Genomic DNA, 14,892 nt, shown 5'->3' on the forward strand with positions numbered 1-14,892 from the left:
CAAGGTGATAGATAATCAGGGAGTAAATTAGAAGCTCTGTGGTGTCATTGGTTAGGAAGGGGCAAATTTTGGAGATGTTTCGGGGGTTGAGGCGGCAAGATTTGGACATGGATTGGATTTACCCTCCCAGTGTTTGAAGGAGATAGAAAATGTTGACACATTGCAGGGTCAGCTGCCAGCGTACACAAATGAGCAGTGTTGGGCTTAAATCTTCATTTGTTGTGTGTTAATGGTAAATAGCAAGCATGTAAAATATGAAAGTCACATCAAATATTAAAGTGAAAATATGAGCGAAATAAAAAATATTTCTGTATTTTGGCGCCCAGGTGCCATAAGGTGTTGTGTACAGCACCTGCGCAAATGGATCACAGCTGCATGTTGCTGTACATGGATATATGCTGGTTCTAATGCCCCTGGACACCATGGGGTTGATTTACTAAAACTGGAGTGCAAAATTTGTTGCCAGCTCCGCATAGAAACCGATCAGCTTCCAGTTTTGTTTTGTATTTTTGCTAAAACTTAACTGAACAAGCTGAAGTACATGAAAATACATGTAGCAGTCTGCATTAATACAGCAGGCTTTGTTTTTATGAATCCCTCCTGTAAGTTTTATTTCCACCGATTCTGCCAGTAAATCTGGTAGATTTCAATTTCTTTAACAGACCAAGCTGTCCAGTGAAAGTGGCAGGTAGAGGGTTGAGGACAAACCATTTACTATAGACAGGGATGCTTATAATGGTCAGCTTTTATATATTCTGTTAAAACTTTAGCGTAAAAAGGGAAGACAATTTTTCTGTAACTGCTTAACCACTTAAAGTGGAAGTAACCCTCCTATTGTTTTCAGCCAAGGAAGCTGCCATCTTGGCCTCAGTTTGATCTTCAACTGCATGATACTTCACATGTGATCAGTTTTAAAACCAGACATTGGATGGTTTGACAGTTTGGTTGAGAGCCCACCCAAGGGGACGGTTACATTCCCGGCACGTGCCGAAAATGTAACTGTTTTTTAAAACTGTTAAATCGATGGGTTTACTTCTGCTTCCAGCACTTTTTACAATTTGGCACTGCGTCGCTTAACTGGTAATTGCGCGGTCATGCAACGCTGTACCCAAACAAAATTTGCATCCTTTTTTTCCCCACAAATGTGCAGGAACAGATGTCTGTCAAATTCGCCCCCCCCGAAGTCGGACTGCATTGCCAGTTTGAAATTGTGCTGAACTCGCACGATTTCTAACCTGCATCAGTGTAAATCTGGGCTTAAAGCGGAATTAAGCCCTCCTATCCTTTACAGCCAAGGAAGCTGCTTCTGTTTGATCTGCGGTTGCCATGGTGCCGCACGTGTGATCAGTTATGACACCGGCCATTTGATGGTTTGACAGTTTGGTTGACTGCACAAGCAAATGTGACAGTCAGCAACTCCAAGAATTCCAGGAATGTAACTGTTTTTTTAAACTGTTAAATCAATGGGTTCAGTTCCGCTTTAGGATTTACTGCTGGGGCTCTGGGCTTCAGCAAAATGGCCGCCTCTGGCAAGAAGAAACAGAAGCAATGCTGGAAGCAATTTACAGCACACACTCATTTTGGTAGCAGAATTATAATTGTGGAATGGATGTTCCTTGCTAAAGAACATTATTTTTTATCAAGTTGTTATGGGTAAAATTCCGCTTGAAGTAGTGTTAGCTGGAATTCAGCTTTAATTTGTTAAGTCACTTATGAAAATTCCATATAAATTTACTAATCCATGTAATGTTAGATCCCATACACACTATTCGATCTTCTGCAGATTTTTGTCTTCAGATTTACCAAAACCATGTAGTACAAGGGCCTGCCTGATTGCATACAAATTGAAACTCTTAAGGTTTGACCTCATATTTTATGGTTTTGGTAAATCTGAAGAAAATCTAATAGTGTGTATGGGGTCCTAAGCCTCATACACACGATGCGATTGTTGGCAGGGAATTGTCTGTTGACAGACTGTTGTCCTAAAATCTTACCGTTAGTATGCTCCTTTTGACAATTGTTGTCCAACTTTCGGCCAACAAATGTTGGATGACAGGCTAGCAAATTTTCGGTGGACAACGGTTGGTTGTAAGATTTTCTGATGGTCAGTACACGAATCCGTCACACAAAAGTCGAAAGTACAAACACACATGCTCGGAATCAATGCTCACCAAACACGAAATTAGCAGAAGGGGCCCAAAGGGTGGCGCTCAAGAGCTGAAATTCCTCTTAGTACGTCACTACATTCGTGTTTGTTGGCCGACTATTGTGTAACGTTAGTATGCAAGACAAGATCCTGGCACACGCACTGAAGGCAAAAATCTGACGCTTGGTTGGCCAACAATTGGATCGTGTGTACGAGGCTTTACCCTCTCCTTAGGTTGACAGTACTGCCGTCCAAGTGTTCCTTTGCTGCTCCTTCATAGATACAGTAGATCAGTGGTTCTCATCTTCAGTCCTCAAGTACCCCCAACAGGCCATGTTTGCAGGTTTTCCTTTATCTTGCACAGGTGCCTTAAACCAGAGTCAATGGCTTGGTATTCTGGACAGCTATTTTATCTAAGAGAAATTCCCAAAACATGGCCTGTTGGGGGTACTTGAGGACAGGGTTGAGAACCACTGCAGTAGAGGACTGAGTGCAGCACCTTATAGGACAGGAGGTGTGTTCATAGGCGTGTGCACAGGGTGTGCCAGGTGTGCCTGGGCACACCCTAACCAACCTGTGTGGCACAGATTCCCCCTGTTTAATCCCCTGATATTTCACTAAAGCCCACTAACGGGGATCCTAAAAAAAAAAAATAATAAAATTGTAAAAAATAAAATATTAAAAAAATAAAAAAACTGCTGACACCATCCACTGCCCTGCTGACACAGTTACTGTCAGTATTAATACACATGCACACCCACATATGTGTTTGAGCTTTGAGGTGCACACCCCAATGCAATAGGCTGTGCACACCTATAAGTGTGTTACTCATGTATGCTGGGTCTTGTCAATGATTCAACACATTGGAAATGGCAACTGGTTTTAAGGTGGTTTTAAGATGCCCAATAGGAAAAGTGAACCTAAAACTGGCTATATTATAAATACGGAAATACTACTGAGACCTCAACATCATATTGAAGAATGACAAATCCAGATACAGTAAAACCTTGGTTTGCGAGCATAATCCATTCCAGGAGAATGCTTGTAATCCAAAGCACTCGCATATCAAAGCGAGTTTCCCCATGGAAGTCAATGGAAATGAAGACAATTCATTCCGCATTGACTTCTACTGCATGCAATACCGCATGTGGCCAGAGGTGGGGGGGGGGCGCCAGAGAGCCTCGGAAATACTCGGGGACAGCTTAGCTGAACTTGGAAAACCTCGGAAAGGCGTGGAAACACTTGGGAACGGAGTATTCTTGAACAGCTCCGAACCGATCCAAGTGTCACCAGCACCCCCGCAACTCTGGCCAAGTGCGGTACTGCACACCACATTAGCTCGAATTCTGCTCGTTATGTGAGACAACACTCGTCTTTCAAAACGTTCATTAACTGCATTACTTGTTAACCAAGGTTCCACTGTATAGGGCAACAGGCTCATTTATGGGGGGGGGGGGGGGGGGGGGGGGGGGGGGGGGGTGTTGGCGAATGTGGCCAGTCATGGTGTTTAATATAAATGCAGCAAAGCCTTTCAAATTGAATTTCACAAAGGTAAAGTTCTTCTAGGTGATTGGCTGTATTGATTTAAACTCGATCCCTCATCAGCATGCACTGTGGTAAGCCCATCTTCTGTCAGTCATCAGGCTCTATGGCTGCCGGAGACAGTGGATTGTGTGTTAGAAGGTACAATCTACTTCTTCTACAGTCATCTTATGGATTAAAATGTGAATAGGGGATTCTTGCATGTAAAATGAATGGATGTGAACTTGTGGAGGTGTATTTGAGTGGCAGTTCATTTGTTACATTCCATATTTATTTCAGTAAAGCAAAGACAGGGAATGTAGCCCATACATGAAGCCAACCTCTTCCTCCTGGAAAACAAAGTGGGTGTTGATTTACTAAAACTGGAGAGTGCAAAATCTGGTGCAGCTGTGCATGGTAGCCAATCAGCTTCTAACATCAGCTTGTTGAATTAAACTTTTACAAGAAAACCTGTAAGCTGATTGGTTTCTATGCAGAGCTGCACCAGATTTTGCAAATCAATCCCAGTGTGTTTTGGCATCTGGCTCCAGGGAGCTATGAGAGCTGCTGCAGCACCTCTTAGGTAATCTTCCCGCTGAATGTTGTGAAAAGATTTTAGGGCTCATGCACACTGCAGCTACAAAAAAAAATCTGCTTTTACAGGCATTTGAGCTTTTATTTCAGCTTGAAGAAGCTTGTACTTTTTTGGGCTCTTTTGCACGTTTTTATTGAGCTTTTTAGAGCATAAGGCTACTTTCACACTGAGGTGCTTTGCAGGCGCTATAGTGCTAAAATTAGCGCCTGCAAAGCGCCCTGAAAGAGCCGCTCAATTCACTTCAATGTGAAAGCCCTGAGGGCTTTCACACTGGAGCGGTGTGCTTGCAGGACGGTCAAAAAAGTCCTGCAAGCCATATCTTTGCAGCGCTAAGCGCTGCAAAGATGCGCCGCTTCTAAAGTGCACCATCCCATTGAAAACAATGGGGCAGCACTGCAAACCCGCCGGCATAGTGCCGCTGCGGAGGCGCTTTGCAGGCAGTTTTAAAGCTTTTTTTTTTAAAACCTCCCCGCTGCGGCCGAATAGCGCCGCTAAGACGGCGCTAAATATAGCGCCGCTTTACCGCCGGTGCCCGCCCGCCCCAGTGTGAAAGCAGCCTAAGCATTTTTTTTTTTTTCACAAACCTTGGCTCAGCTGCACAAATCACCGTAGCTGTACGTCAGTCCCTTTAACAGCTATAGGAGGCGGCCGCGATGTCCGCCGGCCACCCGCGATCGCTCCACAGAGAGCCAAAATGGGGATCTGTCAATGTAAATAAACAGGTCCTCATTCTGACAGGGGAGTAGAGAGATATTTGGGGTTGTTTACGAAAGGCAAATCCACTTTGCACTACAAGTGCATAGTGCACTTGGAAGTGCAGTTGCTGTAAATCCGAGGGGTAGATCTGAAATGAGGGGAAGCTCTGCTGATTTTATTATCCAATCACGTACAAGCTAAAATGCTGTTTTTTATTTTCCTTGCATGTCCCCCTCGGATCTACAGCGACTGCACTTCCAAGTGCACTTTCAGTGCAAATTTCAAGTGCACTTTACACTTGTAGTGCAAAGTGGATTTGCCTTTAGTAAATAACCCCCCCACTGTCTGTTCCTAGTGATTAGGAACAGCGATCTCTCTCCTCCTCCAGTCAGTCCCCCCCCCACAGTTAGAAACATCTCCCAGAGAACACATTTAACTCTTGATTCCCCCCCCCCCCCCAGTGTTAACCCCTTACCTGTCAGTGTCATTTATACAGTGATCAGTGGCTATTTTTAGCTCTGATCGCTAATAATGTCACTGGTCCCAAAAACAGTCTCAAAAGTGTCCGATCTGTCCACCGCAATGTCGCAATCTCGCTAAAAATCACTGATCATTTCTAGTAAAAAAAAAAAGTTTATAATAAAAATGCCATAAATATATCCCCTATTTTGTAGATGCTATACCTGTTGTGCAAACCAATCAATATATGTTTATTGCAATTTTTTTTTTTTACCAAAAATATGTAGAAGAATATTGGCCTAAACTGATGACATTTTTTTTTTTTTATTATTTTTTTTTTTATATCTATTATAGCAAAAAGTAAAAAATATTGTTTTTTTTGTTTTTTTTTTTTCAAAATTGTCTGTCTTTTTTTGTTTATAGCGCAAAAAATAAAAGCTGCAGAAGTAGGATTGCCATCTCATCCCTTTACCCAAACATACCTGTATGTGAATTACACGGGTTCTGAGGCTAAATTAATGCAGATAAGGCACCATGTGAGTTTAATTACCACCTTAATCAGCCACAGAACCTGTTTAATTAATATGTGTTCGGTTTTAAAGGGATGAGGTGGCAAGCCTATGCAGAGGTGATCAAATACCACCAAGAGAAAGCTCTATTTGTGTGGGGTGGTGAAAAAAAAGGACACAAATTTTGTTTGTGTACAGCGTTGCATGACCGCGCAATTGTCAGTTAAAGCGACGTGGTGCCTCAAAAAACGGCCTGGTCATTAAGTGGGTGAATCCTTCCAGGGCTGAAGTGGTTAAAGGTTGAGTTTGGGAAACTTCAGCCCTGAACAGTAATTTTTCTTGGAATAAATGGAAGGGCTGCACCATGACAACATAGGAGCAGTACCTTCAACTATGTAGTGTAAGGGCTTGCCTGTTTGCATACAGATTGAAAGGGCTAATGCTGGCCATACACTATACGAAAAATCGGCCGAAATTCGGTCATTTAGGCCGTTCGTTTGTTTTTCAGCCAGTTAATAGGCACAAAATCGATAATTGTTTGGACGTTTTTGAGCCGAAAAAAACGAAGGACGAGTTTGGAAATTTTCTGCCGAAGAAACGATAAATGGAAAGGTTATTAATGTGTTTCCCGTCCGAACTGTCTGCACTAGGTATATGTTAAAAAACGAACAAAAAATGTATTTATTTATGTCCACTGCAGGATTTATCGGTCATTACATGATGGCACCGTCGTTTGCGCTCACGGCCGAATGTTCGTTTTTATTTAAAATGGGTTTGGCCAGCATTAGGTTTGACCACCTATTTATACGGTTTAGGTAAATCTAAAGGAAAAGTTGAACGAGAAAATGGTATAGTCTGGCCAGCCTGAGGAAATCTTCCTGCAGTCTGGCTGCTGAATTTTGTGAAAAGATTTTACATTCCAAACATACATTAAAATAAGATACAGATAGATTTTATGCATAAAAAAAAATAAAAAAAAAAATACAGCAGTAATTTAAAGGTCGAGTTTGGGACACTTCAGCCCTGAACAGCAATGATCATGTTTCTTGGAATAAATGGAAGGGCTACACCATGACAACAGAGGAGCAGTGCCAGCTGCTGCAGCACCTCTTAGGAAATCTTCCTGCAACCTGGCTGCTGAATGTTGTGCAAAGGTTTTTACATTCCAAACAGTCACCAGAAGAACATACATTTTATGCATGTAACATACAGCCATTTAAAGCTGCTGCAGCACCTCTTGGAAATCCCAGCTGACAGTCCATGGATGGTGGGAGGCAGCAGTGTGTGCTTGTCACACAGGGAAATAATCATCAGTTCCCAGCCAGGCTCAGCCCCTCTCAAGTGATGGAGCCTCCTCCTCTCCATTCAGCACACTCAAGCTGCCTGTGTGCTCTGCTAGCTGCGCTCCTCTTCCCTGGGTACCCCGGGCACTGGCTGCCCTTTCTCTGGAGCCTGGCATGAACACAGGGCACACTCATGGGGCAACGCAGGGGGATTACCGGAGGAGATAGGACTGCACCTTGACAGCTCACCCTCCAGAGCAGGTGAATCTTTTCTATCACTTCTCATGCAAGGAACTTTCCTTGGGACAGATCTCTGATTTATAGACATTGTTGCATTGTCCTGTAGCTGGTTACCATGTACTTTATTACACATCCTATACATTGTTGCTGTATACTTTATTATACATCATATACATTGTTGCTGTGTGTGTGTATTGAATGATGTCAGCAGCCACATTGCAGTGTGTGTGTATATGTGTTGGAATACTAGGTGTGATATTTAGTTGATTGTGTTTATTAGGACATGTGTGACAGATGATTGGCAGCTAACTGAAAACACATAAGAGAAATGATGATAGACAGGAATTGTTATGATCATAAAAGAAAAGCTTTCCCAGTTACCTCTCCCTCCAGCTAGATAGAGAAGTGTGCAGGATCTGCAAAATGCAACATGTGTTGTGTGATTGTCAGCGCTGATTAATTCTCCATCACACAGCTGAGCCTACGGGGGGGGCATCGTGATACCCCCATCCCTGCCTGGATCTGCTGGATCACCCACAACAGCTCACTGGGGTCTGTCTAGGATTTTAGAATCTGTATTATTATCCCACAGAATGATGTAAATAAGAAGATCACTTTACAAACAATGTAGCAAAAACTTTCTCCCATACAAACAATAAGCGGTGTGGAGTTTTGTGTCTTATCTCTCCTGCTGTTTTTTTTTTTTTTTTCCTGATGACATTCGCACGTGGTGAAAGGTTTACTCACTTTTCATGCGGGGAAAATCCTCTGCTTGCCACAAAGTTATTCAGCAGCTTGGAAAGCTGTGCGGCTCCCCAGCACATTGTGCTCCCAGGCATTGCTCAGATCTACTGCCTGCCTTTGCAGCTGAATTGATCTGAATTGAATAGTGGACTTCCCAATCACAGTCAAGTGTTTTTGTTTTGTTTTTTTGTACTTTTTTTTTTATTTTATTTTATTATGGCTTGTTTAAAAGAATTTGTTCGTCCTTCCTTCTTCCCCTTTTTTTTTTTTTTTTTTTTTTACAGCATTCTTGTAAAAATGGGAATTGGTGAATAAGGCACAGACCATAGGTGTTCATTAGGGTGTGCACCAAAAGCTGAAACACACATGCACAGTAGAGCAGTGGACGGTGTCAGTAGTTTTTTGTTTTTATTTTATTTTATTTTTTTTTACAATTTGTTAGGAGCCTTATTGAGGGGCTTTGGTGAAATAGCAGAGAAAGGGACTGAGGACAGAGATTCCCCAGTCCCTTTTCTCTGTAGCCTCAGCTGCCAGGGGGGATAGGGGTGTTCAGCAGGGGAAATCTGCATTGCCCAGGGTGATTGGGGTGTGCACATGCCTAAACACCTTTTTAGGTTAGAAACAGTGGGGTTTATTTAGGTTAGGTTCACACTGATGTGAATTTTCCCGCATCCAATGCGCATGACAGGAGTGTGTCACCGGCTCTCAAATGGAGCCAATTCACATATCTCTGGGGTGGCCGCGGTTTGCATTTGGAAAGGGTCCTGTGCGTCTTTGGCTCAGAACCAGGTACGAATTCAGGCAGAAATTCGCACCTGAATCTGTGAACAAGGATGCACCGGAATCCCTGCCGTGAGATGCGGCCGCAGCATGTGTGAACCCAGCCTTACAAAAACTGGAGCATGCAAAATCACGGTAGCCAATCAGCTTCTAACTTCAGCTTGTTTAATTACGCTTTGGCAAAAAAAAAAAAACCTGAAAGCTGATTGGTTTTTATGCAGAGCTGCACCAGATTTTGCACTCTCTCTGGTTTTAGTAAATCAACCCCAATGTGTTGCTTTTATCTGAACAAAATGTGCACACTAAATGTGATTGTAAGACATTGAAATCTAGCCAAGGTCAATAGAAAGAGCTGGTACAAATTAGGGCAACAGGACACAAGGTTTTTTTTTTTTTACTGAAGGCAAATCCACTTTGCACTACAAGTTCACTTGGAAGTGCTTTCGCTGAAGATCTGAGGGGGACATGTGAGGAAAAAAAAAACAGCATTTTTGCTTGTACACGATTGGATGATAAAAATCAGCAGAGCTTCCCCTCTTTTCAGATCTTCCCCTCAGATCTAAAGCAACTGCGCTTGTAGTGCAAAGTGGATGCCTTTTAGTAAATCAACCCCAAGGCATGTATGAAGTAGCTCCCAGAATCTAACTCTTTAGAATTTAAAGATTTTCAATTCTTCCTCTATCAAATCTTGAGTATACGCTGTGTAAGTTAGTACTGAGATAGTCCTTCAAAATTTCCTTTTTATGGGTGACCGGGTGGGGACCGATCTCCCAGTCTCTTTCTCTCTGTAGAGGAAGGATGATTTTACCATTGGGATAGGAAGTATTGTTTACAGTAAGAGCAGTAAAGTTGTAGGATGAAGCGTAGATAGAAAAATGATGGCAGAAAAAAGACTACGTGGTTCATCCAGTCTGCCTGTTTTTTTTTAGTTACAGAATCTTAAATGGATTCCTTTTTGTTAACTCTTCACAGTTGTTGTTACTTGAAGCAAACTATAGTAATATGTTGGTCAATCTGACTCCCTTTGCATGATTAGGAAGTGAAGTATTCCCTCTGATTATACTAATGCTGCACATACTGCTGGAGTTTGTGAGAGGTTGAACTTGGTAAACAAGGGGTTCGCTTGGTTTTGGTTGGGTGGACAACACGTACCCCAGTCCCTTGTCCAGAGCCTTGCAGCCCCGGGGGATCAAGGCCAGGAGGAGGACCATGTTTTCTGTGCACTCACTTTTTTACGTGTCTGGTATTAAATAGTGTTAGTTTAGCACTTCCACCTGGCAGCACTGGGGTCATCGGTTCAAATCTCAACCATGGCACTACCTGCCTGGAGTTTGCATGTTCTCTCTGTGCCTGCGTGGGTTTCCATAGGGTACTCCAGTTTTCTCCCACACTATAAGGACACGCTGGTAGGTTAGTTGGCTCCTGTCTAAACTGGCCCTAGTGTGTGTGTGTGTGTGTGTGTTAATCCATGTTCACATCGGGTTGTTTTGACATGTCAAATCGGCGGCTATTGCCGGCAATGGCACTATCGGAATCGGTGTGATGCCGACTTTTCGGCGCCGCACTGATTCCCAAAAGTAGTTCTTGCACTACTTTTGGCGACTTTGGGGGGCCATTTGAATAGACATCTGTGGATGAACCCGCACAGATGTCTATGAAAACAAACTAACCCTAAGGCTGAAGTGGGACTTTAGATGAGGCAGTAAACTAAACATACACCTCCATCCCCGATACATTGAGAAAAGGAAAAAAAACTAGGTGGTGGGACTTTAAATGAAGCAAATCACTAAGTTATATGAGCCAATCAGTATACACATTGTTTATTGATTGCAGAGTTGGTATATACCTATAAAGTAATACATAGTAAATTGATGTAACAATGCATTAATAGGTTTCAATGAGTGGATCTAAGCAATACATAGTAATACATGGTAAATTCATTATTGAAAATATGATAATATAATACACTGATAAATATAGATTAGCAAGATCAAAACATTACATAATCAATTCAGTAATATACATTGTCTTAACTTAGGTATATAGACTCCAATAGTAGCAAAAGCAATGTAAAAGTATAAAAAGCAATGGTAGATTGGTTCATTAAAATAGAATATGGTATAATACAAATATTGGGCATAAATACTGTGACAACACGTCATAGGGAAGCTCTACGCGTTTCGTGGTTATAATACCACTCATCAGGAGCAGATGCAGAATTGAGGGGTATCTATTTGTAGTAGAAGGGTACGAGTGTAGATGGTATCACAGGTAAAAGGCATTATAGAGAACATCATCCCATACCTTTGCTTTTTATACTCTTACATTGCTTTTGCTACTATTGGAGTCTATATAGCTAAGTTAAGACAATGTATATTACTGAATTGATTATGTATTGATATGTAATGTTTTGATCTTGCTAATCGATATTTATCAGTGTATTATTATCATATTTTCGATAATGAATTTACCAAGTATTACTATGTATTGCTTAGATCCACTCATTGAAACCTATTAATGCATTGTTGCATCAATTTACTATGTATTACTTTTATAGGTATATACCAACTCTGCAATCAATAAACAATGTGTATACTAATTGGCTCATATAACTTGGTGATTTGCTTCATTTAAAGTCCCACCACCTAGTTTTTTCCCTTTCTGCATTGCTGGTCTGAAATCCACCCCCAATGCTAACCTGGGCTGCATGTGAGTTAGGGACCATAGATTGTAAGCTCCATAAGGGCAGGGGCTGAGGTGAATGTACACTGTAAACCACTGCATAAATTGATGGCGCTATATAAGTATCTGTAATGACAAATAAATAGTTTTGAGTATGTCTACTGTACCATGGAGCTTAAAAAAAGAAAATGTGTTTTTCTAAACCACTTAACAAAATATCAGTAACAAGCAGTGTGCATTGTCCCAGAGAAATCAACATTTTACTGGTGTGATCCACTGAAGTGGAATCTGGTTGCTGCACTTTGTTTTATGACACCTGTATGTGGGTTATCGTCTTTGTTCTACCACTAGGGAAAACCAACTATTTCCACCTCATTTGACGAGATGATGTGAACCATGCAGAGAGACCATGACTTGCTTTGCATAAGTGTGAAGAATTTTCCTGTAGAGCAGCCAGGTGCGGGTGTAATAAGGATGGGGGGAGGTGGAACTGCAATGTCACAGAATTCCTCTCTGCGCCCCCCCCCCCTGCAGTCAAAGTCCTCATCAGAGTATGTTGTCAGATTGACTTCATCTGCTTACAATGTAGAGATCTCTGCTCCCCTAAGCTCTGAGGATTTAGAAATCACAAAGGGTTTGACCACAAAAAGGACCTGTGTGTAGTTTTAGCACTGAAGCCAGAGATGGACAAATCCCAGGAGCTGGGTAAAAGCTTTACACAAATCTGCTGGCTTCACATTTAGCCATGTGGTGTGTGTCAGCACTGGGGTCCTGGTTTCATTTCCCACCGCAATTCTCCAAAAAATGGCCAGGTGTTCCCTAAACTTATGTGCCATGTGTATGAAAAACATAGTGGTGGGTTGATCACCTTCTTCCCACCTTGGCCCCAATGTGTGACTGTGAATGTGTAGAGCAATATGAATGTATACATGCGTGTGACTAGGGTGGGGACATTAGAGTGCAAGCTCATCTGGTGCAAAGAATAGTGTGAATGGCTCAGTGTTCTCTGCCCTACAGAATATATCAGAGCTATACAAATGTATGATGGTGTGCCTGAAGTGTATAATAATAATAATGTGTGACTGTTGAGGCACAATAGAGTGTACATTTTTTTTTAATTAAAAAAATCATACAAATATACAGTTCATGAATAAAAACATGTTTACACAAAAATAAACACTAAACAAAAACAAGCGAGCTTACATCAGCAAATAAAGAAAACTGTTTCCTGACAAGATAACATAGATAGAAACATATTTTAATGACAACTACAAACCCCGAACCTCAACTTAAACACAATCCAGGCTAAGAAACATTTTTGAGATCTAATCACCATCAGGATGCGATTCCAAACCCCCCCCACATCATTCACCCCGACTTCCACATCATTCACCTTACATTCTGCACCAGCCACCTTCATGTCATTCCCACCTCCCCCTCCACCATCATCCAATCCATCCGCACTTCTGCTACGCCGAGGAGGGGTTGGCACCACCATACACTCTGGTCCAGCACCCTCCGCTTCCTTCACTACACTAGGAGAAACAATAGGTGCCGACACAGACTTGACAACCACACTTTCTGACACTGACTGGGGAACCACAGACACAGATTCTGATAGGACAGAGACACTAGGATCCCCTGGTACAACCTCTGCCAACCCAGACTCTTCTTCATCCAGACAGAAAAATTCCTCCACTAACTCTGACTTATTGTGCAAAGCCTCAGGGCACCAGCTATAAGGGTGACCAACCTTATCACATAGGTTACATTTAATGATGTTACAGTCCCTCGCCAGATGCCCCAGTTCCTGACACAAAGAGCACTTCTGTTCTGGACATTTAGAGGAGAAATATCCCTTGACTCCACATTTATGGCACAGCTTAGGTTGACCAGGGTAGAAGACAGTAATTCTATCTCTACCAATAAAGGCAGAGGAGGGCAAATGCTGGACCACATTCCCACACACACACACACTCAACCTCATTGACACTGACCACCCACTCATCCAGATTCCTCTATCATCCTCAATCTTTTTTAGGGGACACAACGTTTCGCCAAACCTATTCAACCAGACCCATAAATCCTCGGGGGGGGGGGTATAGACTCATTCCTTGTCAGGATAGTCACATTCTTAATCAAGCGCTGACGTGAGACAACTTTGGGGACAAGCCCCTTCCAGTCCGGCTGGCCCCTATATACATGCTCAAACCACTCCCAACACAGATCTAGCGATCCTGGACGCACAAAAGATAAATCATATTCATATGAACCAGCCGGACTGATAAGCGCATAAATATCCTCTGCCTTAAATCCCGTGGCTAGGATCTTATCCACAACTACCTTCCTGATAGGTGGAATATCTTCTCCCTCCCACTTGAGCTGTACCACATTCCTGCGTTTAATGGAAGGTGCGTTAGGTGAAAATCGCACAACTGGCTCCCTTCCATCAGCAGCAGCATGACTTTGTCCTGACACAGCCTTAGCATAGTTCATAACTGGGACAGATGACACATTAACTGGCTGCATAGGAACCTCTGAAATCTGGGTTTGTCATGCAACATTCCTGCTCTGCACTGTTAATGTCCATGTGGGACTCCTCACAGCCAGCAGAAACTTCTCTGTCTGGATACATGCCTGCATTCCCATGATCTTCATCTGATGGGTTGGTGCCATTCAAGGGAGATTCCATTTCTACAATGGTCTGCAGCAATCCGCCATTTTCCTCAACCTCCTGAGATGACCCAGGCTGCTGGAGAGAGAGGTGAGCAGATACTGACAGATCCTGAGACAGGGGCAGTACTGGGGCCACCATGTGAAGCCACTTCCTTAGCCCCCCATCCATACTGTCACCATTACTGCGGCATCCACCCTCTGGCTGATACTGGCACAGGCACTATCCTTCATCTGTTGGAATCTCTCCTCATTCTCACACTTTTCTCTTAACACACCGGTGCTTTCCTTCAGAGAAGCAACCAACTTCTGCTTTTTTAATGCCTCCTCCAGAGACTTCAGCTTGGATACTTCCCTCTTACTGTTTCCAGACTTACTTTGCAGAGATTTCTTTTTCCTGAGATCTTCTGTCATGACAGAAAGTTTCTGTTCCTCTTTAGCAATGCGGCAAAGTCTGTTCACCACTTTATCCTGGAGGACTGGTAAGGACTCCTCTTGCATAGGGACAGGCCCAGGATCCATTGCAGCTTGAGCACATGGAGTAGGCCTCAGTGCCTCTGGAGA

The 14,892-nt window shown here is 42.7% G+C and overlaps 1 protein-coding gene across 1 annotated transcript in view; it reads left to right on the top strand.

The window, feature by feature from the left end:
* Positions 1–7,241: 7,241 nt before the first annotated feature.
* The window catches only part of KCNG1 (potassium voltage-gated channel modifier subfamily G member 1), a 53,818-nt gene continuing 46,167 nt past the window's right edge, over positions 7,242–14,892 (top strand). Inside the window, exon 1 of the mRNA XM_073607255.1 lies at positions 7,242–7,470. The gene's annotated coding sequence lies outside the window, so the exon portion shown is untranslated. The remainder of the gene's footprint in view (positions 7,471–14,892) is intronic.

The sequence above is a fragment of the Aquarana catesbeiana genome, linkage group LG12 (genome assembly GCF_042186555.1).
Source record: "Aquarana catesbeiana isolate 2022-GZ linkage group LG12, ASM4218655v1, whole genome shotgun sequence".
Classification (NCBI taxonomy): domain Eukaryota; kingdom Metazoa; phylum Chordata; class Amphibia; order Anura; family Ranidae; genus Aquarana; species Aquarana catesbeiana.